The 19,676-nt window shown below is 41.7% G+C and overlaps 1 long non-coding RNA gene across 1 annotated transcript; it reads right to left on the reverse strand.

The window, feature by feature from the left end:
- Window positions 1-1,476: 1,476 nt before the first annotated feature.
- LOC142743178 (uncharacterized) lies at window positions 1,477-15,794 on the reverse strand. Its single transcript, XR_012881507.1, has 3 exons — window positions 15,460-15,794; window positions 13,069-13,197; window positions 1,477-1,706 (listed from the first exon to the last, which is right to left on the reverse strand). It is a non-coding gene; the product is annotated as an uncharacterized LOC142743178 (long non-coding RNA).
- Between the last annotated feature and the right edge of the window lie 3,882 nt (window positions 15,795-19,676).

A 19,676-nucleotide genomic window follows, 5' to 3' on the forward strand; every position in this document is an offset into this window, starting at 1 on the left:
CCAGTTCTCAAACCCAGCAAACAGCTTTGGTTTGAATTAGAGGGTTGACTGGTCTTATTTGCCAACATCAGCACCCAAACTAGATAATGGTCTTGTGGCTGCAGGCAAGCTTCAAAATCAAATAAAATGTCTTTAGGCTCTGTTCACATCTGCGTTTGGGTTTTCTGTTCCTATGCTCCATCATAGGAGGAGAACTACGAAAAACCCGGAGTTGCCGGATCTATTGCATGAAGGGAACCAATGGCGCCCATCACGGTGTCCATCATTTTGGCGCAATGAATAGCGCAGCATTAGACAGAATCTGCAATAGAGGCCCCTAACAGAGCCTCTGATGCAGATGTAAACAGAGCCTAAGTAGTAGAGTGAGGAATCATTATGTGTTAAAGTTAATTTCTTTACCATGCATTTGCTAAAAAATAAAATAAAGAAAATCTGTCATATTTCAAATAGATATTAAGCGTTTTACACGTACAATATCATAGTTTATTTTATTTAAGCATTTAAATCCATAGAGTGCACAGTTTATGCCTTAGTAGAGTGCATGAAGTAAAATACTGCAATAGTTTTATACGGCTGCGAAGGGAATTCGATAAAAGATTGCAGTGTGAAGGACAGGACTATAAGAATTTATCAAACAGAAAGCCTCTATCATACAAGGTCAATGGCAGAAAACATACACTTTGTAAAGTGTAGTAGTTGTAAATGTATATCATTGTCCTGCAATACAGCAGATATGGCAAGACATTTATCTTACTGTATGTCTATCATATTTTATTGCCATTAAAATTAGATTACTTGTCAATTCCCAGGTGGGATTCTTGACTTTTGTACAATGGAACTACGCAAGATTTCACCCGGTTGCCTTTGTGGAGCCTCTGAATGGTCTTCTAGACCTTCATCCATTCTGTAAAGTGATGTCATCATACAGCTGTCTTATATTTCAGACTGAAATTCTTCATTTCGCCTACCAGGAATGTTTGTGGCTAGTGATGCTGTAAATGCACCAGTTGTAGCACCTCCTTTTTTATATATATATATATATATATATATATATATATAATCTAAAAAGCATAGACAAGACCACCATTGATTGATTTAAAATAGAATATTAAACCATAAAATATACTCAACTAATGATAAAACTAATAGCTGGTCATAAGCTGTACTTTAATATACTACATATATAATTGTCTCGATGAAGGCTTCATAATTTCAGATCTCATAATGTGACAATAATACTTAGAAAGCCATAAAAAAAATACCATATAGCATACGTTATCAGAAATGAGAAATGGCATTTCTACGGAGTAATATCAATACCCACTGACTTTGTATTGTAGCCGCATACAATTAAGAAGCTGTAATACAGGGGGGCGTGGCCTGGATGCTGACTGTGGCGGACGCTTAACTCGGAGCTCCGTCCTCAGACCTCGAAGCGACGGTAAATAAGCGACTGAAAGCCGACTTACCTGGCATTTTCCGGAGTGCAGGCGAGATGATGACCAGGAAGAGAGGCAACAAAACCGGCCCGAAACGCCTGACAGACTTCTTCTCCACCCGCAGCATGAGGCGGGACGGCATCCAAGATGGCGTCGGCTTGAACTCCCCAGAAGATTCCGGCGCTTGTGGCAGAAGCTCCGGCCCAGCGTCTCCTACAGCCTCTCTGGGTGAGTCTTCACACACTCCGGTGTGCCCCAGACAGGGATCTAAGGAGAGAGAGGGAGAAGCGTTATATGCAGCTAGCCCTTTGCAAACACCCCATGCTGACAGGGCAGAGGAACAGAGACCGGAGAGGGAGGAAGAAGGGACTATAGCAAACCATGATAGACAGAGCCCAGGGATCTCGGAAGAAGATACTGCAAGGGAAGGAGACCCAATATCGAATCTGCCCACCACAGACCAGGTGGCGTCAGAAAAGTTTATTAAAGGCATGGTAATGGCACTCAGAGGATCTTTGCAACAGGATATGGCCAAAATCACTGCCAAGCTAAATACTTCCATAGAAGAGCTGGGTACTAGAGTGGATCATGTGGAAAACAAGATGGGAGATTTCACACAGGCCCATAATGATCTGGTTGATGTGCACTATGTGCTAGAGGAGGAGGTGGAAGCTATGAAAAATAAAATGGCGGATATGGAGGATCGAAACAGGCGGAACAATGTTAAGTTTCGGGGCATTCCGGAATCGGTGGCACAAGCGTCTGCCGAAACCCAAAGCTCTGCCGGCGGACATACTGCGCGACGTGATCTCCCGCGTTCATTTTTATCATGTGAAGGAGGCCTTGATGTTCGCTGCGCGGAAAAGAGAGCCCTTACCAGATCCATTTGGTGGCGTCCATCTATATGCGGATCTCTCGCAGGCTACGTTGCAAGCAAGGAGGGCCTTCTCTCCGATAACCCTGTTGTTACGGTACCATAAAATACCCTATAAGTGGGGCTTCCCTACTAAGCTGTTGATAAGGAAAGATGATCGTACCCATGTCCTGTTCAAGCTTGCTGATGGGGATAAATTGATGTCGGACTGGGGCTTCCTGCTCTCTGGCCCACAGCGGAAAGTATCTCCGAGGGGACCGGCGAGGATCTCCCCAGAATGGTCAAGGCATACCGAAACTCGCTGAAAGACTGGCTTTATTGGCTAAACGAGAGGTCGAGTCTCATCTGGTCGAACTTTCACCCACGAAACCTTTACGGGATCGCCAAGGTTGATGGGATCCTACTGGAACTGTTCCTGGTTCCGGAGAATGTTGTTTTTCCAATACGAATACAGTTTTTTATGTTTCTGTTTTTCCTGGTTGTCCTCCCGGTTGTTTTATCCAAACAGCTTTTTCAAGAATATCCTTTTCAGTATTGTCCAAGTATGCAATGTCAAATTGATACAGTGCCTTACCTATGTTATATTGCAGCTCTGTAATAGGGATCATGGCGGTTAAGATAATGTCCCTTAATGTTAAGGGTCTAAATAGTCCTTTTAAGAGGTCGACGGCCTGGAAGGAGGCTCTGAAGTCTGGGGCGGATATTATGTGTCTGCGAGAAACACATTTCCAGCAATTGAAATGTCCGACCTTCGCAAATACTAGATTTCCCCATGTTTTTATGTCTAATGCTGAAAGGAAAAAGGCGGGGGTCTTGATAGCCATCAGGGATACGATAGATTTTAAATTAGTGGACTCCCGGGTGGATGTGGGGGGGTGGGATTTCTTGCTCTGATATGCTCCATTAACGATACCCTAATCACACTAGTCAATATATATGCTCCTAATGTTTCTCAGATTAGATTTCTAAACAAAACTATACGGAAAGTTCTCAAAATCCAGCAGGGGCAGCTTATTTTATGCAGAGATTTCAATATCATTCCAGACAGAATTTTAGACCCCACCAGTAGGAGCAAGAGATCTCTCCCTACTTTGTCAAAGTGGGTTCAGCAACAGGAAATATACGACGTGTTTAGATGTCACAATGCTTCGTCAAGAGAATTTTCCTTTTACTCGCCGTGTCACCACACCTTCTCTAGGATAGACCTATTTCTGGTAGATAAGTGGTTGCTGAATTCAGTGATAAAAGCTGATGTGGGAGACATTACTTGGTCGGACCATGCCCCGGTCTCCATGCAGGTGGCGTTGTCACCCTGGACTTGCACGCATAGGTCACGGAGGAACAATACTTTTCTGATGGCCTTGACCCAATATAGAGGGCGTATTTCCTCCCAGATAAAGGATTACTTTGACCTGAATGATTCCCCGGACATAGACCCATTTGTGTTGTGGAACGCCCATAAGGCGGTGATGCGTGGGCTTTTGATCCAACAGAGTTCCCATTATAAAAACAAAAACAGATGAACACAGATCGCATACTAGCACAGATCAAAACCCTAGAGATGCAACCGCAATCCTCCCGTCTCTCACGGTTCATGACGCCCTGGCTAAACTGAGGCGTGACTTTAGAGAAATACTGATAGCAGACTTTGACAAAAGTTGGACCTCCCTTCACATTACATACTACACCTCACACAACAAGGCGAGTAAATATATGGCGAATAGAGTTAAACAAAAACGACAGAAGTCGAGGATACCGTTTTTGATAGCGGAAGGGAAGGAGCCAAAGATCTCGAATTCCCAAGGGATTGCAGACAGGTTTAGCCAGTTCTATTCCAAATTGTACAATTTACAAGACGACCCCATTATAGTACCGCCTACGGCAGAGGCAATAGATACATTCCTAGATCAGATTCAACTGCCTAAAATAACTTCTCTTCAATTAGATCAACTAAACGCTCCTATTTTACCGGACGAGGATTTCCAAAGTTATAAGACTGGCTAAACCAGGTAAGGCCCGGGGCCGGATGGGTTCTCATCTGAATATTACAAATTTAACGAATCTATTTTGTCCCCTTACTTAGCTCGTATTTTTAATGTAGCCATAGCTAGGGGAAGTCTCCCGGCCGAGATGTTGCAGGCTACTATTGTAACAATCCCAAAACAAGGGAAGCCTCCGACTCTCCCGGCTAATTTCCAACCCATCTCATTGCTAAATTGTGATACAAAGCTTTATGCAAAATTATTGGCCCAACGTCTTTTGACGATACTTCCCACAGTAATTCATAACGATCAAGTAGGTTTCACTAAGGGGAGACAGGCGCCAGATGGCACAAGGCGCATTATAAATTTAATTTCTAGGGTGGAGGCTGGATACACTGGGGATTTGCCTTTGAAACCATGAAGAGATTTGGGTTTTCGGGAGCCATACTAGGGGCGATCGGGGCCCAGTACTCTGCACCTTCCGCCCGGGTGCTGGTTAACGGGATGCTGTCGGAGCCATTTAATATCACCAATGGAACAAGACAGGGTTGCCCATTGTCTCCTTTGCTTTTTACCATGGTGATGGAGCCAATGGCAGAATTGATACGGATGGATATGGGGGTACGAGGGATATCCGTAGGACATAGACAGCATAAAATTGGACTGTTTGCTGACGATGTCATACTGACCCTTACAGAACCAATGTCCTCTCTCCGCAGAGTTGCAGAGATTTTGACACAATTTGGCAAAGTATCCTATTATAAAGTAAACGCCTCCAAGTCTATGATATTGGGAGTGGCCATACCATTGACACTGCGACAAGATATTCAGAGGGAGTTTCCGTTTGGTTGGGAGGAGATGTCGATTCCTTATTTAGGCATAAAATTGTGCTCGCCAACATCTAAACTAGCCCATATTAATATTCTCCCTCTTCACGATAAATTGCAAGACGAATTAAAACGCCTGTCGGATACAGAACCATCCTGGATGGGCCGAGTAATTCTGTATAAAATGCTTATCCTCCCCAAGATACTTTATGTGTTTAGGACAGTGGTGGCACCTCTGCCGGCCTTTATCCTTCGTAAGTTACAGGATCAGCTGATGCGGTTTATATGGAAAAATAAGAAGCCTCGGATAGCTAGGCACCGCCTTTACATACATAGGCAGAGAGGAGGGATGGGGGTACCGAGCTTAGAGGCTTATCATAAGGCTATAGTGATACGACAATTGCGATACTGGTGCAATACATTCTCTGGCTCTAGTTGGCCGACGATTGAACAACACCTAATGGGGGATGTTCCTCTTACCTCGTTACTTTTAATCCATGCAAAATTTCCTAAAAAGGTACTTCCTAAATTTCCCACAGTACGAGTTTCATTACAAGCATGGAGACATATTCTGACAGTGACGCCCTCCTCTACCTCGGGGTGCAAGCTCTTCTTGCCATTGGATTCTCTTGAGCTTTTAATACCTGATCTGAATCTGCGTAATTGGGCTAGGTTGGGAGTGGCGTCGCTGGAAGATCTTTATAGGGAGGACAGTATTAAATCCTTCTCAGAATTGAGAGAGAAATTTGCCTTGGCTCACTCTGAGTTTTTTAAGTACTTGCAGATTCAACATCTCCTCCCGACACGGGCACACGCCCAGGTCTGCATTCCCTCCAGGATATACCATCTGCTATTCGAAGCCTCCGTAATAGAGTCTAACTTAACAAAGTCCTTCTATGAAGTGCTTTTGGAGGATACGATGATGGCCAAAAATCCACAAATGGTACAGTGGGAGAGGGACTTGGGATCCACTTACACCATAGAGGAATGGTCCAGGGCCATTAACCCCTTCCCGACATGCGCCGTACATGTACGGCGCTGTCGGGAGGTGCTTCCCGCAAAGCGCCGTACATGTACGGCGCAGTGATTGTGCGGGCTCAGGAGCAGAGCCGGCACCATCACCGCGGGGTGACAGCTGTATTATACAGCTGGCACCCTCCTGTAACTGCCAGGACCGGAGCTACTCTCCGATCCGGCAGATTAACCCCTCAGATGCTGCGCTCAATAGATCGGCAACCCAGTGATGCAATCGCTGGGTTGCTGTGGCAATCGGACGCCAGAAAATGGCGTCCGAGTCTGCCTTGTACGGGAGCCCATGAGGACCCGCCTTCGGCGTGTCCTCATAGGCTTGCTGTCAGTGAATAACTGACAGCGCTAATACACTGCACTTCGTATGTAGTGCAGTGTATTAGAGTAGCGATCGGGGCATCAGGCCCTCATGTCCCCTAGTGGGACAAGTCAGAAAAGTAAAAAAAAGTTAATAAAAATGTCGTAAAACAATAAAAACACACACATTTCAAATAAAAATAAAGCTAAACTGACTTTTTTCCCATAGTAAGACTTTTATTATGGGAAAAACCGTAAAAATTAAAAAAACTATACATAATTGGTATCGCCGCGTCCGTAACGACCCAAACTACAAAACTATTATGTAATTTATCCCGCACGGTGAACGCCGTAAAAAAAAAACATGAAAAACAACGCCAGAATCTTTGTTTTTAGGTCACATCTCCTTCCAAAAAATGCTATAAAAAGTGATCAAAAAGTCACATTTACTCCAAAATAGTACCAATAAAAACGGCAATCCGTCCCGCAAAAAATAATCCCTGACACCGTTTCGTGCACACAAAAATAAAAAAGTTATGGGTCTTAGAATGGCGACACAGAAAACAAATGATTTTATAAAAAAAGTGATTTTATTGTGCAAAAGCCGCAATACATAAAAAAAACTATATAAATTTGGTATCGCCGTAATCGTATCGACCCGCAGAATAAAGCCAACATGTAATTTAGGGCACACTGTGGATGCCGATAAAAAAAACAATAAAAAACGATTCCAGAATTGCTTGTTTTTGGTAATTTCCTTTACCAAAAAATTAAATAAAAAGTGATCAAAAAGTCGTATGTGTTCTAAAATGATACCAATAAAATCTACAGCCCGTCTCGCAAAAAACAAGCCCGCACACCGCTCAATCAACTGAAAAACAAAAAAGTTACGGCACTAGTAATGCGGTGATGAAAAACATCTCAATGCGCAGGCCGGAGGGGAACATTCCTTCAGTTTCAGGGCCCTAGTATTTAGGAACTAGGAAAGGGAATGGTCACAGCACATCCGCTGGAAGCGAGGGCGCCCGTATTATACCAGCGCAAAACTTTCCCAGTAATATTTCCCAAACTATGAAGGAGAAAAAGTCCCCAAAAGGTGCAGAGCGTTACAGAAGGGGAGTGAGAAAGAAAACCGTTTATCAGTGTGACGCCGGCCTGTGCATAACGGATAGCGTCACATCGTAACACACATCTATGGATAATTGTATTATTTACCCCATTATTATACCCTCTTATTATGCCCTGATGTACTCCGCACAGATTACATATACTCTGATGTTCTCCGCACATATTACATATACTCTGATGTTCTCCGCACAGATTACATATGCCCCCACATTATAAACTGAAATACCAGCAAAACCCCAAACAGAACTATTACCAAGCAAAATCCATGCTCAAAATGGCGGTCTTTCCCTTCTTAGCCCTACAGCGTGCCCAAACAGCAATTTATGGCCACAAGTAAGGCATTACCATACCCGGGAGAACCCGCTTAACAATTTATGGGGTAAGATTCTCTAGGGGCACAACATCTTGTGCGGTGAATGGGCAGATCAGTGGAAAAATTGAAATTTTCACTTTGCACCATCCACTGCGTATTCATTTCTGAAAAACACCTGTGATGTCTAAATTCTCACTACACCCCTTGATAAATGCATTTAGGGGTGTAGTTTCTAAAACGGGGTCACTTTTGTTTGGTACATCAGGGGTTTTGCAAATGCAACATGGCGTCCGCAAACCATTCCAGCAAAATCTACGCTCCAAAAGATAAATACCGCTCCTTTTCTTCTGAATGCTCCCATATACGTAAATAGCCTATTATAACCACATATGGGGTGTTACCGTACTCGGGAGAAATTACTTTACAAATGTTGGGGTGCTTTTTCTTCTCTATTCCTTGTAAAAATGAAAAATGTTGATCTAAAACTACATCTTGTTGGAAAAAAAAATATTTTTCATTTTCATAGCTTAATTCTAATTAATTCAGCAAAAAACCTTTGGGATCAAAATTTTCACTATACCCCTAGATGATTCCTCAGGGGGTGCAGTTTCCCAAATGGAGTCAATTTTGGGGTGTTTCCACTGTACTAGTACTACAGGGGCTCAGCAAATGTGACATGGCGCCCAGACACTATCCAAAATCCAAATGGTGCTAGTTCCATTCTGAGACCTACCGTGTGTCCAAACAGCCGTTTATGACCACATGTGGGGTATTGTTTTACTCGGGAGAAATTTCTTTACTAATGTTATGGTGCTTTTTCTCCTTCAGTCCTTGTGGAAATTAAAAAAAAAATACCTAAACCTACATTTTATTTGAAAAAATGTAGATTTTCATTTTTACGGCCTACTTCCAATAAGTTCTGTAAAACACCTGTGGGGTCAAACTGCTCACTATACTCCTAGATAATTTCCTCATGGGGTGTAGTTTCCAAAATGGGGTCACTTGTTGGGGGTTTCCACTGTTTTGTCCCCTCAGGAGCTTTGCAAATGTGACATGGCCTCCGCAAACCATTCCTGCTAAATTTGAGTTCCAAAAGCCAAATGGCGCTCTTTCCCTTCTCAGCCTCGCCGTGTCTCCAAACAGCCGTTTATTACCACATGTGGGGTATTGTTTTACTCGGGAGAAATTTCTTTACAAATTTTATAGTGCTTTTTCTCCTTCAGTCCTTGTGGAAATGAAAAAAAATTAGCTAAACCTACATTTTATTTGAAAAAAATGTAGATTTTCATTTTCATGGCCTAGTTCCAAAAATTTTTGCAAAAAAACTGGCCGGTCAAAATGCTTGCTACACCCCTAGATAAATTCCTCGAGGGGTATAGTTTCCAAAATGGGGTCACTTGTTGGGGGTTTCCACTGTTTTGTCCCCTAGGGGGCTTTGCAAATGCGACATGGCCTCCGCAAACCATTCCTGCTAAATTTGAGCTCCAAGAGCCAAATGGCGCTCTTTCCATTCTAAGCCCTGCTGTGTGTCCAAATAACCGTTTATTACCACATGTGGGGTATTGTTTTACTCGGGAGAAATTGCTCTACAAATGTTGTGGTGCTTTTTCTACTTTAGTTCTTTTGGAAATGAAAAAAAATTAGCTAAACCTACATTTTATTTGAAAAAATTTAGATTTTCATTTTCATGGCCAAGTTCCAAAAATTTTTGCAAAAAAACTGGCCGGTCAAAATGCTTGCTACACCCCTAGATAAATTCCTCGAGGGGTGTAGTTTCCCAAATGGGGTCACTTTTGGGGGGTTTCCACTGTTTTAGTTCCACAAGACCTGTTCAAAGCTGACATGGTACCTAAAATATATTCTAATAAAAAGGAGACCCAAAATCCACCAGGTGCTCCTTTGCTTCTGAGGCCGGTGCTTCAGTCCAGTAGCACACTACGGCCACATGTGGGATATTTCCTAAAACTGCAGAACCTGGGCAATAAATATTGAGTTGCATTTCTTGGGTAAAACATTCTGTGGTACAAAAAAAATGGATTCAAAATGAATTTCTGGAAAAAAATAATGAACTTTGTAAATTTCACCTCTACATTGCCTTAATTCCTGTGCAATGTCTAAAGGGTTAAGAAACTTTCTAAATGCTGTTTTGAATACTTTGAGGGGTGCAGTTTTTAAAATGGGGTCACTTATTGGGGGTTTTTAATATCTAAGGACCTCAAAGCCACTTCACAACTGAACTGGCCCCTGTAAAAATAGCATTTTGAAATTTTCTTGAAAATGTGAGAAATTGCTGCTAAAGTTCTAAGCCTTGTAACGTCCTAGAAAAATAAAATGATGTTCAAAAAACGATGCCAATCTAAAGTAGACATATGGGGGATGTTAGTTAGCAACATCTTTGTGTGGTATAACTGCCTGTCTTACAAGCAGATACATTTAAATTGAGAAAAATGCAAATTTTTGCAATTTTTCGCTAAATTTTGGTGTTTTTCACAATTAAATACTGAATGTATGGGGCAAATTTTGCCAGTAACATAAAGTCCAATGTGTCACGAGAAAACAATCTCAGAATCACTTGGATAGGTAAAAGCATTCCGGAGTTATTACCATATAAAGTGAAACATGTCAGATTTGAAAAATGAGGCTCTGTCAGGAAGGTCAAAAGCGGCCAAAGAGGGAAGGGGTTAAGTGGACGCTAAGGTCTACCATGAACTCAAACCTCCTGGAAGTCTATCACAAACTGGTGTTGCGATGGTATTATACTCCCTTTCAAATATCCAAGATATTTCCCGGGACTGGCTCTGGTTGCTGGAGGGGGTGTGGAGGGGTGGGGACCCTATACCACATATTTTGGGAATGCTCCATTATCGCTCCAGTGTGGGTTTCAGTGTTCAATCTTGCTTCTAGATTGCTGGGGGTTCAGCTGACACCAAGCGCAGATCTAGCCCTTCTGTCCCTAAATATGGGCATAATTTCACCGGAAGATAGAGCCCTGGTTTGCCATATATGTCTATCAGTTAAATTATTGGTGGCCAAAAACTGGAAGTCAGTTTCGGTCCCGTCCTTGAGGGAGATTATAGAAAAGGTCTCATCCCATTGTGTATATGAAAGATTATTTGCACTTCGTCAGAACAGAATGAGTAGGTTTAAAACCCAGTGGCAAAGGTGGACTGACATGTTCCCAGGTTGAGGCAGATGAAGATAACTGGGGGCTTCCACACTGACTGCAGTGACTATAATTGGTGAGGTGGTTAATATTGGTGGAGCACAATAAAGGATATAAGAATGTTCTATGAAAACCTTCCTTGTTTCCCTATCCCTTCCCTTCCCTTCCCATCTTCCCTTCCAAGATGATGTTTTCAGTTTACCTACCTCAGTTGTACTGGATGGTATTATTTTGTTCTTTGCTCATCTTTTTGATGGTACAGTTTGTATGCATATGCACAACAATGTTTTTCTGTGTTTTAAACCAATAAAAATCAATGTTGTTAAAAAAAGAAGCTGTAATACAGACAATGGTGTCTGCCGATAGAATCATTCTCTCTTCTTTCGACATAGAGTTTTTGTTCTAGCTGTTGAGTTGTCTTATGCTCATCACCACATCTCACAAATCAGTTGGGAAGGGGTTAATTTGGGTAGACAGACTCATTATTTAATGGAGTAATTACTAATAATTAATCCAGAATAGGCCGTCGATTTGAATGACAACAAACAGGCCGTACTGTGTGAAACAAAAGCAAGAGCTCAGCTTTTGTTCCTGATTCAAAAGATGCCCACGGACTGTTTTCACAGTAACTGGGGCTTTGTGCGCACAAATTCCTAAATTATCTCAGCAGTGTCATGTCAGAACTCACACCGGCAGAAGAAAGATCTGTGGGATTTGAATTTCAGGAGGAAAGGCGTATCATAGAATCATGTTTCAGCACAAACAATGAAAAGTCTTCTGTTGGAAGCTTGTACATTCCAAGAGCATGCAGGCCCATCTAAAAACCAAACAAAGGATGGGCTATGTATCAAGGAGTCTGCTAAACCACATTGTAACTCATCAATTATTTAACATTCTGTCCTTTGCAGCCGCATACAAGGTCATTCATCAAAGTGTCCCAGCTCGAAGGAAAAAATGGTACGAATGGATCAGAAAGAAAAGACAGCCTCAAGCACAAGAATGCGTCTACTGAAAATTAGTTCTTGTTTTTAATAGAGATGACAAGAAGTAATCTATGTATATTAAACATGTTCTTATAGGATATTCTATAGCACAACATTCTATGCTACTTTCAAAAAAAATAAAAAATCTGAGCTAAGATTTAAGGGAAGTGACAATGGCATTGCTTGTAGAAATATTCTTGCTGCACCAGCCAGGTGTTATTCATTTTAATAACCTTTTGGCAGCTTTGGATTGATCAAGTGAGCCATGTATCAAATAGAATGCTGTACCGCTCGGTCCAGCTTGACTGTCATTTCCATAAATAACTGTACTCACGTTTTATCTGAAAAAATGTGGAAGATCACAATACAGAACACTACAAAATGATAAAACAGGAAATATTTGATTCAAGCTAAATAAAAGTACCACAAGCAATGCCAAGTGCAGTCATAAAGTTTAGGGCTATTAATTGAAGTTTGGTTTGCATTCTACAGTACTCCAATTTCTATAATATTGGGTACGGTAATGTAGAGGTGTAACGTAATGCTCCTTGGCCCCAATACAAAATCTATAACACAAACGAATATGTATGATTTTTAGTAATGGTCTCCTCATATGGGAACGAGGGACCTTTTGGTTTCCTTTAAAGCGTACCTAACTTTTCAGTTCACTTTTCAGAATAAGCTGTCGTGTGTAACACTATTTCTGGCCATTATATGACTTGTTTATGGCATTTTTATTAGCAGTTTTCCATCACATGCTCTGTCTGTAATTCTCAGTTTTCTCTGAGCTAGCGGGCGAAGCCTAACTGCTATCATGTCTGCCATACAAAGCACACAGAGGAAAGGATAGTCCTGCTCTCCCATCTCTATCATATATATATATATATATATATATATATATATATATATATATATATATATATATATATATATATATATATATAAAAAAGCTGCAGCAGCATGGAGGAGATTATACAGCAGTACTGAGCAGTGTAGCTGTGAATCCAGCACTGGGATGAGATTTAACACTTACTGTAAACTGCAGCGGAATCTGTATCTGTGTCTATCTCTGCCTCTCCCTCACTCTTCTCCCCCACTTCCTCCATGGACTTTTATAAGCAACTGTAACCTGACGCTTCAGTGAGTTGATAGTCTGTCTTGTCTTGAGGAGATGGAAAAAGCAGTAAATTCAAAGTGAGTGAACAGTTTAGAGGGAGAGAACTTTCTGATAAGCGGAAAAAGAGGCGTTTTTGAGTAAAGATTTTTTTAGGATATATTACAAAGTATATTATATTCGCTTCTATTATTGATTAATGCACAGTTTGTTAAAAAGTTAGCGACCATTTAAGCCCTGGGTCCGGGTATGACTGTAACCTCTAGCTTTTCTCTTGCAACATTTGTATTGAAAGTGTTATTTCCAACAGATATTTATGGCATATCCACTAGATAGATAGATAGATAGATAGATAGGTGTCCTACCTCTGTGATCAACACCTATATTAAGAATGGGTGACCCCTGTTTTGTCCATCAGACATTTATGGCATCTCTTGTGAATTGAGTTAAGGATACCCCTTTAACCAATTATATTTTCAATGATAATTATATTCCCAGCAGTATAATATGGCCAGCATCAGGAATCCATGCATGGAAACCTGCAGGGGCCCCTAGCAAATGTAATATTTACATTTTGAATCAGGATAGACTGTCATTGTTCAGTGACTTTCCCAAGTGATCCACATCTGCAAACATTAGATAGAGCCTTACTTAGCCATCTTGCACACGACCTTGTGTGCCGTCCGAGCCCGTCCGTGATCCGTGGAAAGATAGGACATGTTCTATCTTTCCACGGAACGGAGAGTCGGGTCCGTTTTCACGTACCCGATTCTCCCACTGAGGTGAATGGGTCAGTGAAAACTATCGGGTGCCGCGAAAAAACGTCACGAGTGGCACTCGGTCGTGTGCAATGGGACTTACTGTGCCCTGTGGTCAGTGATAAGAAGTAACAACTAGTGGGATGCTGGGGAGAAGTTAATATTGCTCTTGTACTTTCCTGATCTTTCCCACAACAGCATTACTTTCTGTAACCGGGAAACAGAATTTAATAAAGAGATACAAAGAGCAGACCTGATTCCTGCCCATGATTCGCAGATGACCAACTGTGATTGCCAAGAGCCTAGTTTTCAGTCAGATGTAAGAAAGTAATGATTATTGTAAAATATTATTGGAATGTCATTGTCCCTATTACACAAGTAATTTGGCCGATTCATCAAGACTGGCATTTCATACACCAGTCTTAAAGGGGTTTTCCAAGTTAATCCAAAAAGTGGGAGGGGTAAAAGGGATGCATTAAAAAAAAAAAAAAAAAGATTACTCACCTCACAAATTTCCAGTGTTCCAGCGCCGCCGCTCTCGTCCTCCCCACCAATGTTTATTGACATAACTTCAGCAATGACATGCCCGTATACCCACATGATAGCTGCATCCAATCACTGGCCTCCGTGATCCTGTGCCGTATGCCCACTGAGACAAGTGATTGGCTGCAGCGATCATGTGGGTACACAAGCACGTCATCGCTGCAGCCAAGTCAATAAACAGCAGCGGAGAGGACCGAAGCGGCAGCGTTGGGATGTCGGGGATCTGTGAGGTAAGTAATGGCTTTTTCTTTTTTAATGCAACCCTCCTACCCCTGCCACTTTTTTGAATAACTCGGAAAAACCCTTTAATATAAAAAAGCTGTGGAGTAAAATGCGCCTAATTTATTAAGAGGAGAACGCTTCTTAATAAATGAGGCGCATCTCTAGCTGTCCGTGCGCCAGAAAGGGGAAATCTACGCAAGCTATGACCTGGAGTAGATTTCTGCTATAATTTACTATAATTTACGCCAGTAAATTTTCTAGCGTAAATTATAATGAATTTGTCAAGCTGTGAGTGACTATGCCCCTCCCGATAAAACTCTGCCTAATTTTTTGAAAAGCAGTGGAGCTGGCGTAAAAATACAAATGCGCAATCTTTTTGAGCAAAAAATTTAGTTTTTTCACAAATTGCAACTTTTCTACACCAGAAATCTGTTGTGGAATTCGTAATAAATGACCCACATTGAATATCTCAGTAATCACTACCAATAAGTTATATAATAAACCTATAGAGACACGTTTTTTCATAACTATAGGTAAGACAGAGGCAGCAGCTGGGCCCATCAGCCTCTCTGCTACACAAGAAAACGGCAGTATTATATGCAGATGGTGTTGAGGCATAATTTTTTTTTATGGTGGGTATTGCTCAGTAATAAGATAAAGCTTTATAGATCTGAAGTACATCACTACAGATACATTTTTAAATTGTAGGTAGATCCTATGGAATGTGATGTATAAATATAAAGCAAAACTCTACGTTGTTAAAGGGATCCTGTCATCAACATCTTACCTGTTAAACTCGCCTGACCCCTCAATGGCCGCAGCTGTCCAGAGTTCGTTCCTGTTCTCTTCTTTCCTGAAGTCCTCCTCTGTCTGTAAATATCGTCGTTTAAACTCTTCCCGCCTTTTATGGTAATTATTTTTCCCTCTGGGATGCAGCTTCTTAACCCCGCCCACCGTTGCCACCTGTCTGGCCCTGACTGGCTAAGGAGCTGTCAATCAAAAAGAAGGAGGTGGAGTCCACTCTGAGACGCTGGAGGAATGAAAATCTGACTCTTTTCAGATGAAGATTTGACTCTTTTCTGCTCATTTGCATACGGTGTGGGACCACTGAAAAACGGAATACTAAAGGTACAGAGCTTACTTAGAACATATTTATAGCTTAGATGACAATGATTTTTCACCCACTTTCACCAGGTATTGCTGGCTTTATAGCTAAAATGCTGGTGACAGGTTCCCTTTAACTGCTGGTGGTTTATTTTACCACTAGGGTCCAAGAGCTTCAAACTACACCTGATAATTTTGTGAATGAAGATTAGTCTCTCCACTCCTTTGAGTGGGACTTAAAGAGACTCTGTCACCACATTATAAGTGCCCTATTTCCTATATAAGGAGATGGGCGCTGTAATGTAGGTGACAGTAATGCTTTTTATTTAAAAAAACGATCTTTTTTCACAACGTTAGGAGCGATTTTGGTTTATGCTAATGAGCTTTCTTAATGCCCAAGTGGGCGTACTTTTACTTTCGACCAAGTGGGCGTTGTACAGAGGAGTGCATGACGCTGGCCAATCGGCATCATGCACTCCTCTCCATTCATTTACACTGCACTAGCGATATAGATATATCACTATGTGCAGCCTCATACACAAGCCCTAACATTACTGTAGTGTCCTGATAATGAATACACATGAAATCCAGCCTGGACGTCATGTGTACTCAGAATCCTGACACTTCTGACTCTTTTTTGTGAGATTTACAGCAACGGATACGAAATCTCGTTTACCTCGTAATCTCGCGAGATTTCGTATCCGTTGCTGGAATCTCACAGAAAAGATTCAGACGTGTCAGGATTCTGAGTACACATGACGTCCAGGCTGGATGGTCATGTGTATTCATTATCAGGACACTGTAGTAATGTTAGGGCTTGTGTATGTAGCTGCACATAGCGATATATCTATATCGCTAGTGCAGTGTAAATGAATGGAGAGGAGTGCATGATGCTGATTGGTCAGCGTCATGCACTCCTCTGTACAACGCCCACTTGGTCGAAAGTAAAAGTACACCCACTTGGGCATTAAGAAAGCTCATTAGCATAAACCAAAATCGCTCCTAACGTTGTGAAAAAAGTTCGTTTTTTTAAATAAAAAGCATTACTGTCACCTACATTACAGCGCCGATCTCCTTATGTAGGAGACAGGGCACTTATAATGTGGTGACAGAGTCTCTTTAAGGCATATGTGCAAAATTGGCAGAGCATATAGCTGCTGTGCGGCCATTAGAAGGGGGGCCCAGCTGGGTCAAGCCTTAAACCCTTTGCTCTTAATGTGTAAGGCTGTGTTCACATCAGCGTTGTCTTTCCGTTGAGGGGTTCCGTCTGAGGTTTCCGATGGGGGAACCCCTCAACCGAAAGACAATACTGATGTGAACAGGCCCTTACCTGTACAGGGCCCTCCCTCTCCACAACCCCATCAAGTGAGGGTGAAAACACTAAGGGTATGTTCACACGCACTAATTACAGACGTAATTCGGGCGTTTTTGCCCCGAATTACGTCCGAAAAATGCACCTGGATAGCGTTGACAAACATCTGCCCATTGAAAGCAATGGGCTGACGTTTGTCTGTTCACACGAGGCGTATATTTACGCGCCGCTGTCAAATGACGGCGCGTAAATTGACGCCCGCGTCAAAGAAGTGACCTGTCACTTCTTTGGGCGTAATTGGAGCCGTTATTCATTGACTCCAATGAAAAGCAGCGCCAATTACGTCCGTAATGGATGCGGCGTTCAAGCGCCTGCGCATGCCGTTACGGCTGAAATTACGGGGATGTTTTCAGGCGGAAACATCCCCGTAATTTCAGCCGTTACGGACGCTGTCGTGTGAACATACCCTAAGGGTTATTTTCTCATACATCAATGAGAGGAAGCAAGGGGGGCAATAAGTTCAAGGCCCTTCTGTTCCTAGATGGTGGGATGTGATTGCGTGATCCAGCGACAACAGTAGGGGGACCCATTTTGATATTTGTTTTGAGACCCTACTGATTATTTTACACTCCTGAGTTGGGCAGCAAATCTCTGCAATCTGGCAGCGATTGATTTCCATATTGCGCAGAAAATGACACAGTGTACGTCACTTAAAGAGAACCTGTCACCTCTCCAGACATGTCTGTTTTAGTAAATAATTGTATTCAAAGTAAAATAAGAATTCTTCAGCATCTTTTCTTAGAACTGTACATTGTGCCGTTCCTTTGTTATTCCTCCTAGAAATGTATGATTATATTGACAACTGGGTGTTATCAGTTGGGGGTGTGACCCTACACAGACTGTCAATGTCCAATCAGTGCTGACAGAGTGAGACTGTATAGGGACACACCCTTGAGGAATGGTAACACCCACTTCCCAATTTATTCATACATTTCTAGGAGGAATAACAGAGAAATGACACACTGCAGAATTCTCAAAAAATTTGTTCTAGAATTGTTATTTTATGGTGAATAAAAATATTTCCTAAAATAGACATCAGGAGAGGTGACAGGTCCTGTTTAAAATGAACATGGTGATCAGTCTGTCACTGGCTTAATAGAATCTCTGACACTGAGACAGTGAAGTAGAATGGAATTTCCCTGCCAGTTGCTGTTAAAAGCTTCAAGAACAATGATAATCTTTTGTACAGAGCAGTTTTAGTGTCTGATAATTGCTTGTTTCAATATAAATTCTGGGTTTTTAAAATGAATACTTATTATTGATCGCATCAGCCATATTATCCATGCATATATGGTCAGTTTTGGTAAGTTGTATTTTTATCTGTTACTACCAATTCTGTGTTACACACTGTCAGTTGAGGCACTGCAATGGTCTAATTTCTCTGCCTGTCTCACATATCCAATAAGTGTAGGATGGAAATAATGGGTTCTTAGTGCTTCAGCTACCAATGTACTATAATGTACTGTGTAATGTATAAGATCATGTAGCACCAGGGGCGTCGCTAGCACCGGGCCTTCGGGGCCCAAGCCCAAGATCTTTGCCCCGCATCCCCGGCGACTGCCACATTCGAGTCGCAATAGCGACCAGGTCGCAGCGATCGCAATTGCGACCGGAGCCGTGGCCGCCCACACCGCATCTATAAAAGTTACTATATAACTGGGGCCTATGTAATAAAATACACGGGCCCATGTTACTATAGTAACAACACATACTTACCCATCTTCCTTCCTGAGCGCAGCGGAAGTCCTGGCGTCTATTCACGTCATGACGTCACAACACTAGAGGAGCCGAAGAGGAGGGTAAGTGTAACGATACGGTCTGGTGGGGTACTGTATCTAAGCCTGCCTTGTGGTAGGCTTAGATACAGGGTCTAACAGACAGTATCACACATTGACCATGTATCTAAGCCTTCCACGGCGTCACCTGCTGTGAAAGTCAAGTCGTGCTCCTGCCTGATTTTTTTCCACAGATCTTGTGACTCATCAGGGCCATGTCCGCCAGGTGTTGCTTAGATTAAGAGAGAATCATCTTTATGCCAAGTTAGAGAAGTGCGTGTTCCAAGAGGAGTCTCTACCCTTCCTGGGCTACATTATCTCTTTTTTTTTTTTTTTTTTTTTTTTTTTTTTTTTTTATATTTTATCCTCCTCTTTATTCTTTATCACTGTCTTTATAATTATATGGGATTATGTCCTTCTGTGAATACATGATATTTGTACTTTTTATATACTGGATTATTTGTCTTCTTAGTATTTATCATATATATATTTTCCAGTGATTTAATATACACCTTAACATTTGTGTATTTGTTTTCACGATCTGTTTTAATCACTTTAATTATGTCACGTGTATTCCTCTGATTACAGTGTTTTATATATGTATTAATTTATTCGAGGATTATAATTTTCTATACTCACTGTTACATATATATGTAATATATTTGTATTTCGTAATGATTTACAACTATCCATTGTTGCACATAATTTTTCTTTTCACATTGACACTTTGTCTACACTTCATTACACACTTAT

Source organism: Rhinoderma darwinii, chromosome 1 (assembly GCF_050947455.1).
Source record: "Rhinoderma darwinii isolate aRhiDar2 chromosome 1, aRhiDar2.hap1, whole genome shotgun sequence".
Classification (NCBI taxonomy): Eukaryota; Metazoa; Chordata; class Amphibia; order Anura; family Rhinodermatidae; genus Rhinoderma; species Rhinoderma darwinii.